Consider the following 25,070-nt stretch of genomic DNA (forward strand, 5'->3'; position numbering starts at 1 on the left):
TCAAATGTTAATAAAAAAATAAAAACTTTTGTGTTTTCTACAAAACCTATATTCCAAAACAACAAATGTATTAGTTGCCCTAATGAATTTCCCAAACAACTAAATTGTATGTTTTTGCATATCGAAGTATCAAGTATGTTGATAATTTTCCCTTCTGTGTACAAAATAAGCACTGGATAGATGGCACATGATGAAGGGGTAGGAGACCCTAAAACACTTGTGTTTAGTTTTTGCTCTTAAATATGGGTGACACAGGTGCACTGATGGATTTCTCGTTATATGTGGACTAAGGAGCAGCAGCTCAATATTAAACATTGCGACATACTGATACGAATTTAATGGAGAACAGTGAGTATCACTTTCTATATTCACACATAATAATTAGCACAAATCATGAATACTATCTGCTCATTTATTTATAAGTAATAATAAAATAAGCATATCTAACCAATTTTTAAAGAACAGAATGTCCTTCACATTAAGAAAAAAGCAATGCAATTCCTGACATCCCTTTTGTCGTCCATAGGTGATTTCCCCAGTACCAAAATGAATTAGGACTTCTGCGGTGATTATGCTGCGCTGTGCAGATTGTGTGTCAGGCTGGGCAGCACTTTGTGTCTCCTTGTGCTCTTGAATATGCATGCAGCTGCTGTTAGATTGAGAGTCATATATACAACGGGGAGAAGAATAGAGATTTTCACTCAGCAGGTTGCACGTCTCCCTTTCTTGCTCTCTGTCTGCTTTTTGTGACCTCCCATGTCCCCTCCTGCTGCTGGAAAGCAATGAAATTGTCTACTTGCCCCGCAGTGCACACCACAGATGATTCTCCCAATCTGCTACATGGTTGTTCTATTGAACTTGCATTCTGCTAGAAAGACACTATGATGGTATCTTATTGCTGCAAAAAATAATAATGCCCACCTGCTTTTTTTGGAAGATATAACTTTTAGTAAAATTTGTATGAAAAACTAAATTATGTAAATATGAAAAGAAAAAAAAAAAAGATTCCACAATGATATTTCAACTACGGGTAATTATTCATTACAATTCAATTGAAATTGCAGCACACAAACATAAACAAAAAATCCTGTTTTGAGGTGCATATGATAATTCAGAGAATAATGCAATAAAGAAGCATAGACAGTGTATGCAGAGGGAGTGCACATGCTAACCGTGATTACTTTAACATTCAAGGACAAAATGGTCCATAAAGTAAGTATATAAACAGGATTATGAGCTAAACTGCCCGGTTGAGTACAGTAATATAAAGATAAAAATAATATCCTACATAGTAAGATGCAACAATTAAATTGTTTTTCAAAATGTGTTCTGGTTTCAGGTTAACGTTCAGAAGAAAATTGTGAAAATACAAGAATATGGTAGCCGTGTTTTTTCTTTTTTTTAGAAATCAGGTTGATGCGTTTAGAATTCAAGTTAAATACAAAATAAAATTAGATCAAAACAGATACTGAAAATGGAGAGAGCAGATGAAAGAACACTTTTTTCTTTAGGAGGAAATCGGCTATTAGTCAGAATACCAGCAGACAATATTAATAGAGGGGATTGAGATTGTTGTTCTTCCATTGGGCGTTTTTTCAGAACTCTATACCTTCTGTGGTTATGTATGTATGTTTTTGCCCATGACAATCCCAGTTGCTATTGAGAGAATCTGGAAATAACCAGAAGGGACCTCTGTGGTGCTGGCCGCAGCCATGGACCAGCAGCAAACTCAGGATCCTCTGGGACAGCATATTTCAGTTACTCTTGGACATGTTGGAGACCAATCATAACAAACGCCCCTTTTGGTTCTTCCGTGAAACCAAATTCTCACACATTCTAAATAACGGAATATCTGTAGACAGCTAGAATCTTTCTATGTGCCAGATGCTGTATAGCAAAACATTGGAAGGTGGAAGCGCCCTCATTTGAGGAAATAGTGAGTAAAAATTGATTCCTTCATGAGATGTTGAACTTCTCTGCCCAGATAGAGTAATATAGTGATCTTTTCTAAATTTCTAGAGTGGCCTGGGTTGATTGGTTTTCATGGTATAGTTCCCTCTTATATGGCAGCTTCAACTGCTTCTGGGTATGGAAAGCCCTTGAACCCTTTTTAGCCCTAGAGGAGTGCACTTGGAGGTCTGCATTGGGTGGATTACTAAATGGGGGTTAAGATGAGTATTCAGATAATCTAATGTAAATTTAAGATTTTTTATTTAAGCAGCCCTAGTGGTTGCTGAGATTAGGACAGAGGATACCCATATAGTACCATGTGTTCTACTTTTTGTTAGGGGGCCACCGCTCTTGATAGATCTGTCCTGACCAAGACGACAAGCTGGGGATACAATACTAAAATCCTCTTCCACTTCAAATAATGATCAACAGATAACGTTATCTTTTCAGCACCTTCGCCTGGAAGGCGTTAGCCCCAGCCAGGGTGTGGGCATACCCCACCAGATTTGGGCACAAGTTAAGTATTCCATTGATTGGCTGGGTGGCTCTTGGAGAGCAGTTGTCTGGCCAGTTGATGTAATCCATATCAGGACCCTATTGTTTCAAAAAAGTTAATGTTGAAAAGTTTTTTAAATATTTAAATGTAGCATAGATACTTCCCTACATAGGTATTTTGCTTTATTTTGCAGTAAACTGAAGCAAATATCAGTAATGTTTGATAACAAAGTTGGCACATAATTAAAGTTGAGTATTTATATCAATATATTGTAAATGTGGATTTATTAAAGCATTTTATATAGAAAGATGGTTCACCCGAATTAGCTCATTTTATTATGTGTAAAATCACGTTATCATATAGTAAATCTAGCACATATGGAATAAGTACTTCACTGAATTTGACTGATTACCATGAAAATAGTGTCAATTGCACCATTTTATCCTATAGAACATGTCCTGAATCACAGATTTCCTACAATACTATAATTAACTGACCTTTCAGACGGTGTTACAATGGAGTGAATAGTGCAGCTAAGTATGACTAATGTAAACCATGCAAACACATGCATAGGTCATTCTTAGAGAAATAATGGGGGTAAACTTATGAGTTGTTCTATTCTAAAAATGATCACTCTTTTATTTTACCCTTTTGAAAATACGGGTCACAATAATTGAAAGCCATTATTGTCTGCACAATGAAGGTCATCCTTTTGGGGTATCGCATGGAGTGTGTCATCTAAAACTTTCTATATTAAAATATGCTCCACAACCAAGCTTTTGAATCTTGTGTTACAAAGTGTAATGCATTTATAATGCGATATAGACCTTACAGTCTATATCTATAGCAATATACTGTATTTATTATGTCATATGAATCTAATGATTTCCCTATACTGGCTAATAAAAAAAAAACACCAGCAATAACCCAGTGGTCCAAAATCTACATATATGAATAGGGTAACTTTCACGAGTAGAATATTATTTTATGTTTCGGAAGTAGCAATGTGGAATTTTGCTGAAATATTATTATTATTGTTATTGTTATTATTATTATTATTATAGCTTGCCACAAAATAATACCATTACAATATAGGATATTGGCATTTGGCTGATATCACATTCATATTCACTGAAATATAGTTCAGTTGGGTAGTGGGAAATGAAATAATTAGCTCATAGTGAATGGTAAGCCCACCAATTTTGCCTCTTACCCCCTCATACCATGCTTAGTGGTGTGGGTGGATAAAACAAAATCTTGTAAGTTACACATTCATGAAATGCAGCGTTACTCTCTATTTTTGGTTTACAACAAGGATACCAATACAATAGAGAGTGGTGGTTGAAGTGAACAGAACCTTATTATATTGATTTAATACTATATTACTGAGCTGTGTCTCTGATACAATACATGTTTCCTGTTTTAATAGCAATATTGTACAATAAAAGATTCTGAGCTCAGAAGACCAGTCTTCTTCTCATTCTTTACTAGTAGGTCTTTACATGCGTTCATCTAATACTAAAATTATATATTGTTAATTCTCACTGTTCACCAGTTATAACAGCTCTACAGAATCATCTGGCGCTCTATCAATAAACGTAATGTTATTGCACTTCGAGTAAAGGGACATCCTTCCTAAAGAATAAAGCATTGATTTTCAACTATAACATACATAACTATAGCAAAATATTAAACTGATTTCCTAAATTTCTTACACAGTTTCTTCAATAGTAACTCTTACTTTATGAAGTCTGGAAAAGCTCTATAAAACCTCCAAAATTTGGAGTTGCACCAAGGGACTAGAGATATGACCGCTTGAATTTTTTCCTAGGGAGTTTGATCGGATGTAAATCCTTACAGGATTAAGATATTAATAATTTATGATACATTACAGTATCCTGTTCTTCACCTTACAGACACTTGTTGGATGAAATACAGAACCTACATTTCAAAAACCTAGTATGGAAGCAGATTGACAAAAGTTTCACATCAATGTATGCAAATTACAAAATACAGTTCTCAGTTTAAACATGTAGTTACAAATTAAAATGAATATGTTTTCACATAAACATAATGGGCAGGGGCCAATGCTGGCAATACACGTATTACAAATATTTGAAAGGCAATTCTCACAATGTTTTAACGCCATTTTCCATTGCAATATGTGAGGTGGGCTAATCATTCAATTACGATGCGATCCATTTATCTCCAGCATTCAATCCAGCCCAATGTCTCCATTACAGGGAACCATTTTTCACAACAGAAGGGCTAATTTTTCAGAGTAACCTTTTCAACTCACAAAAGAATGTTAAAATGTCCACTTCACACGATTATTTCCTTTGAACTCTACATATAAGCAGCCCAGAGGAAACCCTATCCTAAAATAACACTTCACTTTCAACCTGGTTCAACCTCAAAAAATCCTGCAGGACAACTTTGAAGGGGAAGTTCGGCTTTGTAGAATTTCAAACATGTATATAAGAGATGCAAATTTTGCATATTGTTGCCTTTTATTGGATCAATCATTTTTCAGTTGAGAGGGAAAGTGACAGCTTTCATCCAAGTTTGAGTTGGCTTACTCCATTTCTATTGTGTTTTCTCCACAACTCTTATCATTTGCCTCCTTTGCTGCCCTGGCTTGTCCTGACCTTGCTCTTGGCTTCCGATTTGCCTCTTGCTTCTTTGATCTCCTGGTATTGACCCGGCTGTGTGTCCTGCCTGAGGGATCCCTGCCGTGTGCCCTGCTGTGAGTCCACTGCCCCGTCTGTGGGCTTCTAGCCGTGCTCCAACGGTGTTCCTTGTGCTCTGCCAGAGGACCAAGTCCGCTCCGTGGTCCCCTATCCGAAGTCCGTATCCTGCCTTGGTGCATCTGCCTTTATCACGCTTATTGATCACTCCTGTTTCTCCTGTTCTGCCAGCACACTCCAATATAGACTTATCTGTATATATATATATATATATATATATATATATATATATATATATATATATATACAGCTTCTTGTGTCTTTATTTGCCTGTCTGTACCTACCTACCAGTTATGATGCATCTTGGGGTACAGACAGAGCCCCTGATATCCCCTGTAACTGGGCTCCTACCTGACCTGCTTTACCACATTCTTACCCCTAGCTTTCTGCTTGACCCTTTCCAAGCTCTATATGGACAGCCCTAACTACATTTTTAATCCTATCCTTATCATCAAATCAAAAGTTACCTGTTGCTTACCCATCCTCATGAACTTGTCTCTCTAGAAATGCCTCCTTGGATAGCATACATTAAAGGAAACTTAGCACCTATACAAATGAGCTACTGGCCATCCTTCACCTCTGTTCCCTAAATCCTACATCTTTCACACAAAATATGTCATGTATTTGGGCTTTCCTCTCAGAAGAAACCACTAAAAGACTGACTAGTTCTCTTATGATATCCATCTGGATTGTTGCAACGCCATACTAACGGCTCTCCCTCCTTTCCACTCCAATCCATTCTGAGCAAATTCTGTCAATCCCTCCAGTGGCTCTAGTTTAAAATATCAACTCTTTCCACACTGAGCCCTAATGGTAAATTCCAGCCCTTGTATGCAATTTAATGCATATGATTGGTGAGTGTTACTTAATTGTGTTTTTCTAGAGGGATTTGTCAGAAGTTTATTACGCCAACCTCTAGAGATGCAATCAAATACACATTCCCTTTAAGCAATATATAAGCCCATAGTACTCACTTCCAGCAAGCTCCAGCGATGGCTTGCAGGAGATTTCCAAGGGATCTAACCAACCCAAACTGACGAAAGTTACAAATTGCGGAAGGGAAGGTACACTGCAGTGTTTTTAACATGTAAGTGTTTTTATTTTTATTTATATCAAAGTCTGACATTTATGTTAAAGTATTGGTATTCTGTAGATGGTTAATGTTAGAAATTACAATATTTCTGCATGATTTGATCCATGAAAGGTTTATTATCAAATTAATAAAATACATTGGTAACTCATCTTTAGAGTTTGGAAAAATATATTAACAATAATAGAAAATGTGGTGTGTTAACTTATGCCGCATTCACGGGTAAATAAGAGACCTATTCAGTTAATCTAGTAGCAATTAAGAAAAATGTGAAGTCATAATTTAAGAAAATAAGTTACAAATCATTTCACTCAAATCAGTCGGTACTATTTATGTGAATGTTTTTGTGTACTTTCTACTTCAGCCAGTTTCTAATTTTGTTTTTCTGGTTATTTTAAATGGAAGTAGAACAGTCTTTTAACAACATTGCTACTTTTTTAACTTTACCAGATAAAAATAGACCCGAAATAGAATTTCAAGTGTTACACATGAGCATAGTCACAATGTTTCCATTCGTACTTGAACTCAACTGCATCAAGCATATCATATTTTGTTTTCAGCTCTTGACATGATGCAGCATCACAGTGCATTATCCACCATCTGATCAACAATATACTTGTACTCTATTAAAACAAATCTTACTGAGAATTACTTTCATAGTACTTTGTTTTAGCTGCACATTTGGAAATCAGATTTTCATTAAAATGTTCAGCGTACTACAGAGTTTGTGTACTTCTAAATGCTGGTTTATATCAATTTGTTCTATATATAAAAACGGATGTATTATCCCTAGCATCTGGATACAGCATTTACGTTTTTAACTCATTCACCGCTATCTAGAAAAGAACATATTAAACCAGTGAAATTCCAATGTATCTGGCAAATAAAATCTAATATACTGATGAAAAAGAAGGGACAGAATGTTGGATCTTGGGAATTAAGACAAGGAAGGGCTCCTCACATGACATATGTCCTATGCGGGTCCAACACAGCCCTTCTTGTCAAAGAAAGTAAGTGCTGTTGCCTTTTCATAATGCATAGTGAACTAGCTGAGTTGAAATGTTTTGTGAATAAATCCTAGGATCAGGACAGAGAGTGTATAGTTATCAAAGTGAAGAGAGTACACCAAAGACAAAGAATTGACAAAAACTTTAATTTCAGGGGGAAATCTTGAAATCTCATTAATATGTTTGTAGGACACAGTGGATTTTGGTATTTAAATGTTAAGGAGAATTTTCCCATAAATTGAACTGTTACTATATAGAAAAACAGGACAGTCAAAGGTGGGTGTAACTGAGTTAAAAGGAAAATTTGTTGCCTATCTTCGTCAGTAATTGCTGCAGCCACCATGGAGGAGAAGAAGACCTCCATATCCCTCAATGCGCAAGTGATCAGAATGCAGGTTCATATACTTATAGATTACGTTCATGCCACAAACAAGATGGTCGCATATGTTTTAATATATTAATAGTGATTACAAAAGTTCTAAAGGTTTTTTGCAGCTGATACAAAGGTCTTCAACATTGTACACATTTCTGGTGGAGCAAGCCAAGTAGCAAATAATTTAAGTAAATTAGAAGAATGGTTGAGAATGTGGCAACTGCAGTTGAACACTGATAAACATAAAATAATACACTTGGGACCTAAAAATCCTAAAGCAGAGTATAGCAGTGAGGGCACAATTCTGTCAGTGAAGAGATTAACTCAGGAGTATTTTATTTCTAAGGACTTAAAGGTAAGCAGGCAATGCAACAAAGTGCTGTGTTATATAGCTGGAGGCATTAGTATCAGGAAAAAGGAGGTTGTTCCGCTACTTAACAGTAACTTGTGGTCAGACTTCGCCTAGAGTATTGTGTGTGCAGTTCTGAAGACCCCATGTCCAGAAGGATATTGACATATAAGAGAGAGTTCAGAGGAGAGCTACCAAAATAGTAAGTGGTTTGCAGGATAAGAAATATTAGGACAGACTAAGGGATTTCAATATGTATAGCTTTAAGGAGAGAAGTGAAAGGGAAGGTGTAATATAAACATTTAAGTGCTTAAAAGGATTTAACAGAGTACATGAGGGAAGTTTATTTCAACGGAGAAGAAATGTTAGAACAGGAGGCTATAATCTAAAACTAGTGGGTCAGAGGTTTAGATGTAACGTAAGGAAGTTTTACTTTACTGGAGACTGATTAAGGTCCAAGTCTTTACATCAAGAAAAATGGTAAGATTAGAAGGGCCAAATGCTTTTTATAGTGTCACATGATCTCAGTATATATATATATATATATATATATATATATATATATATATATATATATATACGATGTCAAAAAATAGAGTATAATTTTTAATAAAAATAGAGAAGCCGTATTAGTCCAGTTGACATCGTGTCTACTGGACTAATACGGCTTCACCCTTTTACATTATATATATATATATATATATATATATATATATATATATACCTGTTCTGAAAGGCCCCAGAGTCTGCAACACCACTGAGCAAGGAGCACCATCAAACAAGAGGCACCATGAAGACCAAGGAGCTCCCCCATAAAGGGCAGGGACAAAGTTGTGGAGAAGATGGATGGCTCGAAGAAAACCTGTTTCAGTCCTCCAGAGATTTGAAACTGGGACGGAGGTTCACCTTCTAGCAGGACAACAACCCTAAGCAAACTGCTAAAGCAACACTCAAGTGTTTTAAGGAGAAACATTTAAATGGTGACAATTCAGTACATTCTTGTATTGTCAACACTAATAATAATGATAAGAATAGTGTTGACATTTAAATTATACTATTAGTAGTAGTAGCAGCAGTAGTAGTAGTAGTATAATGTAAAGAGTGCCATCTGTTTCCATGGAGCTAATGTGAATTAATGCTAAATTATACCGCATCATTTTATATTGTATATATTTTATGTTTGCTTTATATTAGCTATTTTGTATGCGTGTCTCTAGATTTTTTGTGCGTTTTGTCAATTCTCCAACAAAATTGGGCATGTATTTAATCTGCCAGTACGGTACAGCATTTTGACACCTTGGAGACAAATGATTAAGAACAAACATTTATTAACAAGTGTGAGAGCACTATAGATGCTAATCACACTTATCAGGAAGATTAAACCCAGCGCTAAATACCATTCATGGCAGGTATCCTGCAAAGCCCATTATCATTATAAAGCTGAAATATGTTAATTAATGTTAATTTTTAACTCCTTTTTTGCAGTTAATTTGATTATGCCTCATACAGTATGTCAATATGTATTATTAATACACATTTTTTCATTACATTTAACATATTTAATATCGCTCACAAGTAATGATTCATAACAGACACAGCACTTGTTACTTACTAGAATCATTTGTCACCCTGTACTAAGCTTCTAAAATCTGTCATTAACATTCACAATAATGACTTTTTATGCAAAACAAGAAGGGAAAGGGTTTGTTTAATTTAAAGTTTATATTCAACACTAGATTTGATAAGGGAAAAAAAACTAAAGAAGCAAAAGAACAATGTATATCAATTTGTATTATTTTGTCATTGAATATGTATTGATATTGGCTGTGGAATAATAGAATCCATCATCATGAGTTTAAGAGGAAGAATAAATGGTCATTTTTTTACATATTTTAACCAATAGGAATGCATAAATAAGTCTCAAATATAATGGGTTATTTTGTATAATAAAATGACATTTTTTTTTTAGCATTTCACGTTGTTCGGTAAATATGTAACCATGGCTTTATCTATCTAGCTATCACCTATATAAGATCTGTTATATGATATTCCATCTATGATCGTTGAAGAATAATTCCCACCTTTCTCGGTCAGTCTCTGATTTCACTGAGAGTCATGGAAGTGAGAGATCAATGGCTACCAGTTTGACAGCTCTGATCTACGATACCGAGTTTACGCTGTGGGCTTTAAAAGTTAATCCTTCTTCTGAATCCCCCCACAGTGCTGGTGTTCATGTATGGCCTCCTGGCCACAGATGGTGCTTGTTATTCTATGAAAAAGAACCAAGAGGGTAATATGACTGTACAAAGTTAAACCTTAAACATGGGTGAAAGTGTACACTGTAGAACTAATCAATGTTGCAGGTTATACATATTTGAAAATGTGAGCAACCAAATTAGCAGGGAATTAGAGGAAATTGGCAGAGGTTTCATAACCACACAATGTCATTATTTTGTAATTTATTTTCATTGCATTTTAGACTTTATTATCTATTAATGAATTTCATATATTCTCATTGGAGTCTATTTACTAAACTGCGAGTGCTTGCGTGTATCACAAACAATTTGAAATGTACTCTATATAGAGCTATTACATCCTTCCCTAATGTATGGATATCTATTGTACTCCAATCATAATGTCAGGTCTACAGGACCCTTTCTACCTGGAATTATAATGTTAGGTTCCTATCTTTAAAGATTCATACTTGATGGGACTTGAGTGACCCTGGACGATTTATGTACAAAAAAAAATGAATGAAAAGAGCAAAGTTACAGATATAGCTTCACCTTCTAAAATGATACACAACCTCATTATCAAGGCAAATTAGAAAAAATAATGGGTCAAAACCTGAGTAATGAAAAGGCACATTGGTTTGTATCATAATGTCTCCAGTTTTGCCTTGATAAATATAGCCTTTAATGTGTAGAAGAATGAGAGCAATAATTGAAACCGAATTATAGAATGTAATCATCATGATCAATTTGCCATTGATAGAACTATGCTTACAGCTTAATTTTACTTTATTGATCATTTTTTTCATTAAAACGTACTCATTACGGATTGAAAACCTTAGTATGATGTCACTGTTCTGTGTATTTAAATAATAGGTGTCATTCCATTGGTCTCGAACAGAGTCCCTGGATTCAATACAGAGATAAATGTATCATAATCATTTAAATAGTAATCCATAAAATGCCACCCATAGACGATCACAGGAAAATGTGATAATAACGAGAGGTATTAGGCCAGATTTATTAACTGAGATAACATATACCACTGTTTTTGTCTTATTTTTTGCTATTGCAGTCTATGGGAGGATTGCTTTTCATTTACCTGTGACAGATTTATCTCCGGCATTTGAATCCAATCCATAGTGTACGATCTCATATTTTCACATAGCTACAAAGAGTATTCTTGATAGTGTTATAAAACAACATTCTAGAGACAGCACAAGCAAGTTTAGAGATAGACAGATATTGACCTGTCATGGCTTCTCTCGAGCCCTCCTAAGAACATCATATAACAAAATGAACAGGATTTGGGGAGAATAATAAAACGTCCCTTTTTAACAAAAAAATAAATAAAAAATAAACCTTTATTTATTAGTAAAACACTTAAAAAAATACTGTATTGCAGTTTTTTCTTCTCTTGATCATTTTCTTTTTGAAATCAATTGAAATTCTGAAAATTCTATTTCTATGTTTTTCTCCGGTGCTGTATATTTTTTTTTAACCTCTGATTATTAGTTTGGTGCAATTTCAGACAGGATGATGGATGCTACTTTTCTATGACAAGAATTTTAACAGCCCTCATCGAGCACTCTGTGCACACCCAATTATGTGTCTGAGCCGGTAACCTTGAATTTATGTTGCCATGGTGAGAAACTGGTCATGCATTATGGATTATCATTGAAATTCTACACCCCTACCTAGCATAATGAGAGTTGGGGACTTAATCAAATCAGGCATTCTGTGTGACACAAAGTGAAGAAATAGCTCTTTTTGTTCAGTGTCTAGAAAGAAAGCCGGCCTGATGGACTGGCAGCTGCAGTGCCGCAGCCTGATAGATTGACCTTATATACATTTGTGAATGTATAGACAGATGGTTTTCAATGCCCGGAATTTTCGGCTTACAAAGCAGCTGTTCGGATAACCTCTACTGTCTCACCTAGTTGTCATGGAACATTGAACATAGGCTGAGAATGCAGATAGTTACACTGACATTACAACCTATACTACAATCCATAATATATTAAAGGAGTCAAAAAAAATTACAATGTACTGTACATACAAGCATCAACGCATTTTAAGTAATAGTGAGCACCCAGTAGCTAAACTAAAATTAAAGATCATTTAAAGAATTAAAAAATATTTATTTGCTTTTTATGACCATAAACATATTGTTTCATTTTTTTTTTACTTTTTTTTTATTTTTGAAAACGCATATAGAAACATAATTTTCAGGTTCATATTTTTCTAATGTTCCAGCAGAATTGTTGATGTTTTTTTTTTTTGTATTCCAGATGTTTTTGTTTTTTTTAAGAACTATCCATATGTTCCAGGAGTAAAATAAGTTCAACAATGTTCTAACTATAGTTCTTAGCAGATGTGAAAATTATTGCTTAGTGAAAAGTGGCTTATATTACAAAATTTATATCTGCCAGGATGTTGTTTCTAGAATATATTGTTTCACAGATGTGGCCAAAAAAATATTGATATCTATAATGCACATATAGAATATATCTACATTTCTATACATATAAAAGGCATTGCATGGTGGGCAGCACTTAAGTTTAAGGTTCAGTCATAGAGCACTATGATTGGACCCTTTTCCCTAAATTTGTGAGTGCGTGCAATGTTAAATTTTGTGGGCATGATGAGTGCATGAATGAAAACCTGCACAATTCAAGTTAAAAAACTACTAAAAAAACCTATAAAAAAACATAAGAACAAAAAAATCATCAACTGTTAAAAGATGAGATTGGGGTCCCTCATTATCAGAGGAGATCACCCTCACCTCTTTCCTCATCCTTTAACCGCCATACCATGCCAATATGAAAAGCTCTTGGGGACTCCCCTTTATACTTGCCCATGGGGTGTGAGGAGATAAAGTAGTCAAAAATAAAGCCGGTAGCCATTTAAAAACTATAATGCCTAACCCTCCAGGTGGGAGATGAGATCCATCCAAGCACCCTTTTCTGAAAGTCTATTCTCTTGGCACTCATAGGGAGCAAGAGGTGAAAAAAGCTCATGCCTTTTAATGGTCTATCCTGTAGTGTTAAATGATCCTGTCAGGTCCTCATCTTCAGTCCAGGACCAGGACTTGCCCATTATCTTGTGGATGGACAATGTAGCTGCTGTGGCCTCTCCCCAAGTGGCCTCCTTATAAGTGGCTATGTATGAATATCCCATATTTCATTAGAACCCCTAATCTCTTGTTGTTACCCCTGTTTTCCACCTGGTATGAATATCCCATATTTTATTTGAACCCCTCATCTTCTGCTGTTACCCCTGTTTCCTCCTGGTATGTCTTTATCCTGCCTGTCTCCACACCCTGCTGCTATCAAAGGGTTAAATTTGGTGCCCTCTAGTCTAGCTTAATTGCATTTGTTAGCCAAAGTGTGAAACATCTGCCTCTTGTATGCAGTTACCTTATCTGACCACTTGTGAGGCAGCCCTATAAATTCCTAGGCCTCACTTGGAAACAAGCTTGCTTGGAAATGTAGCTGCTGTGCAGTGGCGTCGCTACAGGGGGACAAGGGGGGCAATTGCCCCCCCTAGGATATTACTTGCCCCCCCTGTTGCCCCCCCCCGCAGAATTTGGAGCCACCCAGTACAGTCCCCTTGACTGCTAACGACGGCATGGTGCCGTAGCTAGCAGTCCCAGTCAGGTGCTAACGACGGCACCATGCCGTCGCTAGCACTATCTTACCTTGATGGAGGTCTGTGGACCCCCATCACCACCTACCCCGGCGATCTGCCCCTCACACTGAAGGGCATCACCGGGGCCACCCGATCCGGCCGGTGACGGCACGCGCAATGACGCGATGACGTCACCGCGCAACTTTATTAATAACTGACAATTGTCAGTTAAAGCGATATGGGGGAATGCTGCTTAGATGCCAGTATCTCAGGCATCTAAGCAGCTACAGACCCCCAACATATACCGTTAGAAAGCTAATCATCTCACCTTTCCATATATAGCTTGTAAAAAAATAATTAAAAAAAATTGTTAAAAAAAAAAGTAAAAAAAATGATTTAAACATAAAGTAGTTAAACTTAAAAAAAAAAAAAAAGTTTAAGTATTCTAGCTAAATGATCACTGTGGTAGCCAATGTTACCACAGCGATCATATAGCTATAAAAAGTCACATTCCCTTTTTAAAAATGGCCGATACTAATTTTTAATCCCATGATCCCTTTGATCATGGGGTTAAATTTAGCCAACGGTAGAGGGAGGCAATTTTTGAAATCCTGATGAACTGCACATATTATTAAAATCAGCCATTTAGCCTGTGTGGCACGTGAGTAACCATCTCATCCCTGCAGCGCCTTGCATTTTTACTGCAAACCTTTTTTTCCTGTAAAAGTGATTTTTTTTCTCCCTTTACCATCATTTCTTTGGGATTGTAAGGGGAAAGAATGGTGTGTGTGCTTCTGTGAGTGAATGTATGGAAAGTATGGTGTGTGCTTCTGCGAGTGAATGGAGATATGAAAGGCATGTGAATGATCAGTAATTAGGGTTGAAGCCTTGACGTGGCATTACTGCTCATGTAGGAAGTTAAATTGTGGCACAAAAAGTACACATTTGCAAGAACTACACCCCTTGGCACATCTAATGAGGGGCTGTATGTGTTTCTAGTACAAACCTGGAGTGCGCTAGACACAAATGAACATGTCGCTATGGATAGAAAAAACATATTTTCTAGCCAAAGCGACATATTCCATCATTATTTGTGCACTCAACTTTTGTCCTAGAAATACATGTAGCCCCTTATTTGAAGCTCCAAGGGGCGTAGTTTCTTTAAATGGATGAATTGTCTGAATGAGGGAGAGCATGAGTTAATGTGTTTGTGTGTATCATAGATGTATAATTGTGGAAGGGAAAAGATGGCACTAGCAGGATGTTTGAGCCTTGGGGACCGAGATGGCACAGCCCGGGTGTATATGGGACAAAGATGTGTATTATCTGGGTGCTGGCCAGGTTCTATGTGGGCAATGTGGACGCCAGGGCTTGCTTTGGGGTGTGCAACCTGTGATCTATGCCTGTAATTTAGGGGGTTTTAAATATACCTTTAATGCTGTGTTGCTATGTGAATTCCAATTGATCTGTACCTGCAAAGCTGGGTTTCTGTGTTATTCTGTAGATCCATATCTGCTATGCTATGTTTCCATAAGGTATTTATGTATACCTGCAAATACAGGGTTTGTACGTCTTGTTCAGTTGATTAATACCTGCAATGCTGTTTCCATGTATTTATTTGATCTATACCTGCGATGCTACGTTTCATATATTATTATTGTATACCTGCAAATACAGGATTTGTATGTCTGATTCTGTTTATTTGATATATACCTTCAGTGCTGAGATCACAAGTGAATTGCAATTGATCTATACATGCAATGCTGGGTTTGTGTGTTAATGTGTTGATCTATACCTGCTATCGGCAGCAGGGTCTAATATTTATATATATATATATTTATATATATATATCGGCAGCAGGGACTAATATTAATATATATTGGCAGCAGGGCCTAATATATATATCAGCAGCAGGATCTAATATTAGGCCCTGAAATCATTTAGTGCAAAAGTTAAGGTATTGTGTTGTTTAAAGGATTTCAAGGATTAGTCGTACTAAATTGTGGCTTCAGGCTTCCCATGTTGAATGATCAAGTATTGTATTGTCCAATAACAAAAGTATCATTCCATAGCACATTACTTTTGGCAATATATATATATGTTTTTTCAGTGGTATGATTTAATGGTGGAAATTATTAATGCCCCCCAGTTTGACTGTGGTATCTTGTGTGCCATCCCTATATACTGTTTCTAGAGTTGCCACTGCTGCTGTGGCCTTACTCCCAGTGGCCTCCTTATAAGTGGCTAAGTAAAAGTTATACTGGAGTTAAACGTTAGGGAAACGACATACCAGGTACCACTGCAGAAATCGACTACAACACCATTGGAACCAGATCAACACATCCCCATCCAAGCAGTCCTCTCCTATTGTCTCAGTTCCCCCTTAACCACCGACTAGATTGTAAGCTCGCAAGAGCAGGGCACTCTTCTCCTTTTGTACCAGTTTGTTATTGTATGTGTTTTTGTATGTGTTTTGTTCTACTGACTGTAACAGCGCAGCAGAATCTGCTGGCGCTTTATAAATAAATGTAATGTAAGGAAATACATCTGCAGATTTATTTGGATTTATTTTGGATGGCCCCATTCCTTGGGCCAAAATAGGGACTGAATTGCAAAAAGGGTCACTTAGCTTTACCTGCCTCCTGGGCCGGATTTTTCAAACTATGCACTACCTGTATGTTCCTTTATTTATCACCAAACCTTTTAGATGTATTCTTATGCCTAAAGAAGTCTGTGAAATGCAATCACATTTTGAAAACTGATAATTTCAATACAGTGCAAACGAAGCACATACACACAGTGGCGTCGGCAGGGGGGGGGCCATGGCCCCCCCTACATCATGCTGTGCCCCCCGGTGTGCCCCCCCAATTGAAACGCCGTCTTTTTTTTTTTTTTTTTAATAGACCCGGAGGAGAGAGTGAGAGGCGCCGAGCGGTTGCTGAGGAATAAGTTCTCAGCAACCGTTCGGCGCCTCTCACTCTTCTCCGCGACCGCGAGGCCTCTTCCTGGTTCGCAGTGCCGGCATTTCAAGCCGAGCGCCGGTATATGTCGTCATATCCGGCGCCCAGCAGTGAAGCCGGCAGAACCAGGGATACAGAGACCTCGCGATCTCACCGCTGGACAAGCCCAAGGTAAGTGAACTTCAAAGGGGGGGGTTAGAAAGTTAGGAGGGGGTTAGAGAGTCAGAAGAGGTAGATAGGAAGTGAGAAGGGGTAGATGGGATAGATTGGGAGGGAGAGGGGGTAGATTGGGAGGGAGATGGGGTGGATGGGATACATTGGGAGGGAGAGGGGATAGTTAGGATTGATTGGGAGGGAGAGGGGGTAGATAGGATAGATTGGGAGGGAGAGGGGGGTACATAGGATAGATTGGGAGGGAGAGGGGGGTACATAGGATAGATTGGGAGGGAGATGTGGTAGATAGAGAGGCAGATGTGGTAGATAGGGAGGGAGAGGGGGTAGATAGGATAGATTGGGAGGGAGAGGAGGTAGATAGGATAGATTGGGAGGGAGAGGTCTTTATGGGACAAAAACGGCGTACGTTCAGCTGTTTGGGGACAAAGTTGACATAATGTGTAACTTAGGTGCTGGTCAGGTTCTATGTGGGCAGTGTGGACACCAGCGTTGGCTTTGGGGTGTGTGACCAGTGATCTATGCCTGTAATTTAGGGGGTTTTATCTATACCTTTAATGCAGAGTTTATATGTAATTTCCAATTGATTTATATCTGCAAAGCTGGGTTTTGTGTCATTCTGTTTATCTGTATCGGCTATATTTCCATACATTATTAATGTTTACCTGCAAATATAGGATTTGTATGTCTTATTCAGTTGATCAATACCTGGAGTGCTGTTTCCATGTGTTGATTATTTGATCTATACCTTCAGTGCTGAGTGTACATGTGATTTCCAGTTGATATATACCTGCAATGCTGGGTTTGTGTGTTCTGTTGGTTTATACCTGCAATGCTATGTTTCCATACATTATTTATGTATACCTGCAAATACAAGTTTTTTTTTAATCTCATTCAGTTGCATGTGCTGTTTCCATGTGTTGTTTATTTGATCTATACCTGAACTACAGGGTGTAAGTAAAAGAGCGCTATGGTTTAGTGAATGAGGGGACAAAGGGACTCTGGGGATGATTACAGGGGAGAGGACCTCTCAATGTCACGGTGCAGTCAGAAGGAGGGAACACTGCACTGACTCTCACTGTCTTCCCCTGATCTGCAGTCAGTGTGGCAAATATATTGGCTGCAGGGGCTAATATTAATATATATCGGAAGCTGGGACTAATGTTTATATATATCGGCAGCAGGGGCTAATATTAATATATATTGGCTGCAGTGCCTATTATCAATAAATATTGGCTGCAGGGGCTAATATTTATATATATTGGCTGCAGGGACTAATACTATATATCGGCAGTAGGGGCTAATATTAATATATGTTGGCAGCAGGGTATAATTTCTATGTATATCGGCAGCAGGGTATAATATAAGTATGTATCCGCAGCAGGGGCTAATATTAATATATATCCGCAGCAGGGGTTAATATTAATATATATCAGAAGCAGGGTGTAATATTTCTATATATCTGCAGCAGGGTCTAATATTTATATATATTGTCAGCAGGGGCTAATATTAAAGAATGAAAAATAACTGTCACTTTAGCTGTTATTTTGAAATCATATTTTAATCACAGTCTTTACTTCAAAGAGATAAGTGCATATTATGTAGTTAAAAATGCACGTCTAACGTGTGTGTGTGTATATATATATATATATATATATATATAGTGTATATGTACCGTTTTATAATTGGCCCCCCTACTTTGGTCCCTGGCCCCCCATGTGCCCCCCCTAAATATGAAACCTGGAGATGCCACTGCATACACAGCAAAGGAACATCCATAGCTGACATGGTTTAGAATGGTAAAGTATCTTAGTAAAACAATGAACTATACATTATAATATTATCAAATCTATTACGTAACTTTATTAAGTTATATATTGCATGGTTTCATCAAATGTCTCGTATAATCTCTTTCGAGCTTTGCAAAAACTGTTTTAAAAATTCCCTTAGAAATGTAATTTCTTTTAGTAATGAGACATTTTGGGAAATTAAACATTGATCATCAGGAAAAAAATCTGATGTGATATCAAAGAACTTTATACTGTTTAAGAAGAAATATATCCAAGAGGCATTAGCATAATCATACTGGCTGGGTTTTTCTATTGTCTGATAATTGTCACATTAAAGTATAAATGGTTCTAAATGAGATGAACATGTTAAGAATGTTATTAGATTACTCAAGCCTTGTTAAGTTAAATCAATTTTATTTCACAAAATATTCAATGTTACTTGATTAGATTGCATACCTATTTAACAAATGGGGTCTTTATTTATAGAAGTACTTACTTATAGAAGTGCTGTTGACACATGTCCCAAGTTGTAATTGTTATGATTACATATTGGGCCTCCTGCAAATTACCCAGAATTAAGTAAAGTCCAGAGAATCCTGATCTATATGGTTGTGGACATACCTGGACTGGCACAATGGGCAAATGCTCCAGTGGCGAATAGTGTCCTGCAGCCACTGGCTAGATGTGTGTAGCTGCACTTTGCATGAATATTAAAATGTAACACGTGGCCACGTGTACATCATTTGGTGGCTACTGGTGCAGATGGTACGTTACTGGTTCAAATTGCTCCCACGTCACTGGAATCGCGGAGGCTCCTCTGTTGCTTAGTGGTCAGTCAACATCAGATCCAGGCGCGTGACTAGAAACCACAGGGCCCTGGTGCGAAAATTGCCCTGGGCCCCCTAACAGCTGATCTGTATCATCATTGCCCCCCAAAACCTTGTGTGTACCTTCTTTGCCACTTGCCCCCCCTTCCAACACACTTACACAAATTACACTCACTTACACACACACGTACACATTCATTCTAACACACACCAGCTCACCCTACATCCATGCTCACACACACATAATTACACATCCATGCTCACACACAATTAGACATCCATGCTCCCACACACACACAATTAGACATCCATACTCCCAAACACACACAATTAGACATCCATGCTCCTCCCCCACACACAATTAGACATCCATGCTCCCACACACACACAATTAAACATGCATGCTCACACACATAATTACACACCCATGCTTACACACACACACACACACACAATTAAACATCCATGCTCACACACACAATTAGACATCCACGCTCCCACAGACACAATTAGACATCCATGCTCACACACACACACAATTACACATCCATGCTCACACTCATACATACAATCTCCCATCCCTCCTGCAGCTTTATGTCCTGCTGCTCACACACGGGCAAGCCTCAGTTTCACCACGGGTTCACGATCACCTGTGCCGGTTCAGAATACTTTAGAAATGGCCCCTCCGACCTGAACTGGTGCTGTTCATTAAAAAAGGAAACACAAGTTCCCAGGACTCCCTATCAACCAAAGAGGAGGCATTAATCATTTCCTTGTTACCCAACCACAAAGTAATTCATTCAACCTGGGCGGGTTATGGTGCTACAACATATCCCCCAATCCCATTCCCTGCTCAGAGGGATGTAAGAATTCACTTTCATACAATTACCCTACAGAAGGCATGAACCCCAAGGGCTTGCCACCTCCCAATGGAATGAGGGTTTGAAATAAAGGCCTTTTACGCCATCCTTTAGGGCAGAGTGGACCCCATTATGTGCCTATCCATCTGACTCCATCTATACCCTGTAGTATGGAGGCGGTAAAGCTATTTTTGTTTTAAAATGTACCTATGTTCCCAATGTTTTGTCCCCTGGCAGGTAATGACTACGTCCAAGCATGCACCCTTTCAGTGTCATAAAAATGGACTGTGAAAGTCATAAAAGGGGATATTGTTATTCCCCTTGGCACTCAAACGGCAAAAATATTTTAATTATTTTATTTAATTATACTGTATATTATGTATTTTTTTTATACTAAATGTTTCAGCTATTAGACGGGAACATGTAACTCACAGGTCCTCGCCTGATTTGCAACGGCACAGTAGATTAGCATACAAGGGTATAAGACTAATTATGAGACTTGTCATTTGTGTTAACCCAATCTTGAATTTCACTCTTAAATGGCCCCATTTATACTATGGGGTTATATGCCTAGCCAGCATAGACTTTGTAGGAGTCTTCTTCCACACCATGCAGCCTTCTGACAGTATGTCAGGATGCAGGTAAGAAGGTCAGGTAGAAGCCTGTTTTCAGGGGATACCTGTGGGTCTGTCTGTACACCATGATGCATGGCAACAAACTGGTTAGTACAGACACGCACAAAGCCACACACAGGGCTGAATTCTTATAAAAAGTCTATATTTGAGTGTGCTGGCTAAACAGATGTATACGCAGGACTGGACAAATATGATACAGGCTGTATATAAACAAATGGGTTGGAAAGTCTCCGCACAGGACGCTTTGCCTGGATAGCCCACATGGACCGGGTGCTGTAGTTGGATAGCCCACACGGAAGATGACTGGAGCACTCTTGCAGGGCACATGACAGGAACATGGCTGAAGACCTCTGGAGTAGGACAGGCACCTCAGACTCAGATAGGGCAGAGAAGATCTGGTCAGGCAACCCGGGTTAGAACCAGAAGATCACAGGAACAAGCTAAATCAGGAGACCAGAGCAAGCTGGGCCAGAACAGGTAGGACAAAGAGTGCTAAAAGTAGCACAAGACCAAACACAGAGCAGGAAAGGAACAGGAGCTATACAATGCAATGCAAAGGCCTCGACTGAGGCAGAGCAGGTATTTAAGGAGGAGGGCAATGCCCAGGTAAGCTGGTGAAGCTGGTAAGATCATTAGCATACATGGTTCTTGACAGGTAACCTCTAGAGACTGCAAATAGAGACTCATCATGAGGAAGAGTATCTGATCAAGTTAAGGCCTGGGGAAGCTGTGAGCCCTGCTCTGGCTGGTTCATATCCAAAATAAGATACATCATGCAGACAGACTGCATTTTGTCTTAAGATGCCCCATTATAGTCATTATATTAATAAATCTGTGTTTTTTAAAAGTTTTTTGGAGAAAAAAGGGCAAAAGGAGATACATATTAATACATATTAGCATTAATACATATTGTTCATGAGAACAATTATGAAAATGATGCAATTTAAGTAATTTAGTCTAACTATCCTGAAATATTAAATCATCAGACATTTCCATAATTGTTTACCTTAAACAGCCCTGCCACGCAGAATATTTAAATTATTTAATTTAATTGTAATAGGATAACAGAATCTGCTGTGCTGTAAGAATAAAATGTATTATTGTTATTATTTTTTTTTCTTTTCTAGCCAAAACAGTACCCATAAATTCATCCAGATATTCTTGGCTTTAGATACCAGCTACAGTTTTCACATTTCATATTGTTTTCAAGGGCCAAAAGTTATGAAAGTTTGACTTGCATTATATTATTTGAGAAAAAATAATCAATTTTTTTCAATAAAAACAATTCTTTTATCACAGGCAATGTTTTGCGGGACAACTACAGCTGAACCAAATCATTACAGATCACTTTAAACAAATGAAAATGGTTTAATGAAAAAAATGCAATGTGTTTTGGAAAATGCCATATTTAAATATTCTGCAAAAAATATTCACAGTTTAAAGAGGAAGTTCATTTTTTTAGGCACTAGTGTAGCAATGTTTGATGTCCTATCAACTATATATTATTTTTACGATTATACTTTTATTTACACACATTCTGCACAAAGTGGAGCTAATAGGACTTTAACATAAACATAAAATATGTATTTTTTAAGATTTAAGTGACTAGAATTCCCCTTTTAATTGGGGACTCTTTAAAAGATACATCCTGTAAAACAGCTATGACTTTAATATAGCCAGGTGTGTTACCTCATAAACCTCCGCGGTTAAAGACCACATTTAATTTATCACTCTAATGTAAATGAGCATTCTTCCTTCTGTATATATTTTCTTATGTGTTTTAATTTGAAACACCATTGTATCCAGTGAAGTATTTAACTGGGGTGTTACCCTAAGCATGTCCCAGGGCAACACCCCCAGCTTTCCCTCCTGGGGCTGCCATCGTCACTACAGAGCACTGGGATATAATGTTATATCCTGGCACTCCATGCCTTGAAGGCACCTTGTAATGCATCCATGGTGTAAATGGGCCAGTTAGGGGACTGCAATTTATACAACATTTTTGCAGGATGAGCACTGCTGCTTACCTCAATGTGCCATCTAGGCTTATAGCCCTAGTCAACCTAGTATGTTGGTGACTGTATGATAGCTTACTGATGGCAAAAGTCAAATTTCTGTGTCGGTATATGAATGAAGGTAAATAGGGCAATAACTAGTGAAAGGCAAAAAGTCTCTAGGCAGAGACTAATGACAACTCAAAGTTGTGCATTCTACACTAAACGACTATTTTGATACATTAGAATTCCTGTGTACTAATGCTTCTGAAATGCCTGTCCAAGAAAATGTTGCATAGAGTGATGTTAGGCAATTGCACTAAAAGGTAGGTTGCTCGTGCAATAGTGAGCAGCCGGTAAGAAAACTGGGAGTGTGAGTGTGAGGTTATGGAATGTATGTATGTTGGAGTGAGAGTGTATGTCTAAGTATGTGTGTTATCATGAATGTGTATGCGTGTGAGGAGTATGAGCATGAATGTGTATGTGTAAGTGTTTTTTTTGTGACTATGAACGCGTATGTGTATTAGCATGAATGTGTATGTGTGTCCGTGTGTTAACATGGATGTGTATGTGTAAGTGTTTTTGCGTGACTATGAATGCGTATGTGTGTATGTATGTATGAGTTGTGTGTGTGTTAGCATGAGTGTGTATGTGTAAAAGTATGTGTGTAAATATGTGTGACAGTGTGTATGTAAATTACTGGGGGAGGGGTGGGCACAAGGAGGCAATGGGGCCACTAGGCTTTACCTGCCACCCACGCACATTTGTATATGCCTGCTATTTTATATATAGTTTTAAGTCACACACAGAAATAAGTGCATAAGTGTTGTAATCCACATGAAATACACATGTTATACGAATTGCTGTATGACTGACAGTTCAGAAGTGTTTGATTCGAAGATCAGGGCCGGACTGGGACTGAAAAGCAGCCCTGGAAAAATTTGGAGACCAGCCCCATATAGTTTATCTCACGGTGAAGCTCTTATACCCACACGCACCCCTTATACATACCCGAGTCACACTATGTGCAATTCTTTTTATCTCATTATTTGTATTAAAATGCCAGAAAGCAAAAGTGTTAAAAGGCCCTAATAAATTAAATACATTACACATAATAGGATCAAAACATTTACTACTGCGAACATTGTTAGATGAAAGAGTTCCATTTTATTTAGTGGAACAAAACACTGATCACATTATTCTTCACGATATTCTGGTAAGAAACTTTTATTTCTTTATTAATTCATGTAGACTATTTTTTTCCATATTTAATAAAAGCTATGATTGAGACATATTTGGTTTTTATTTCCTTTCATTTGACAACCTACCCCCGAGTTATGCACCTCTGCCCCCAGGCTTGCCACTTTGCCCCCCTGATATGCCTTCTAACCCCCTATATGCCACTCTGCCTCCAGAAATGCCTTATACCCCCTATATGCCACTCTGTCCCATGATATGCCTTCTAACCCCCTATATGCCACTCTGCCATATAGGGGGTTAAAAGGCATATCATGGGGCACTCTGCCTCCAGAAAAGCCTTATGCCCCACTATATGCCACTCTGCCTCCCTGATATGCTTTATACCCTCTCTTTATACCCTCACTCTGCATCCAGAAATGCCTTATACCCCTATATGCCACTCTGTCCCATGATATGCCTTCTAACCCCCTATATGCCACTCTGGCATATAGGGGGTTAAAAGGCATATCATGGGACAGAGTGGCATATAGGGGGGTATAAGGCATTTCTGGAGGCAGAGTTGCATAAAGGGGGTTAAAAGGCATATCATGGGGCACTCTGCCTCCAGAAAAGCCTTATACCCCCCTATATGCCACTCTGCCTCCCTGATATGCCTCAACCCTCCTATATGCCACTCTGTCCCATAATATGCCTTCTAACCCCCTATATGCCACTCTGCCATATAGGAGGTTAAAAGGCATATCATGGGACATTTTTGTTT

This window comes from Sceloporus occidentalis, unplaced genomic scaffold (assembly GCF_023333645.1).
Source record: "Sceloporus occidentalis isolate IW3139 unplaced genomic scaffold, rSceOcc1.0.p SCAF_52, whole genome shotgun sequence".
Lineage (NCBI taxonomy): Eukaryota > Metazoa > Chordata > Lepidosauria > Squamata > Phrynosomatidae > Sceloporus > Sceloporus occidentalis.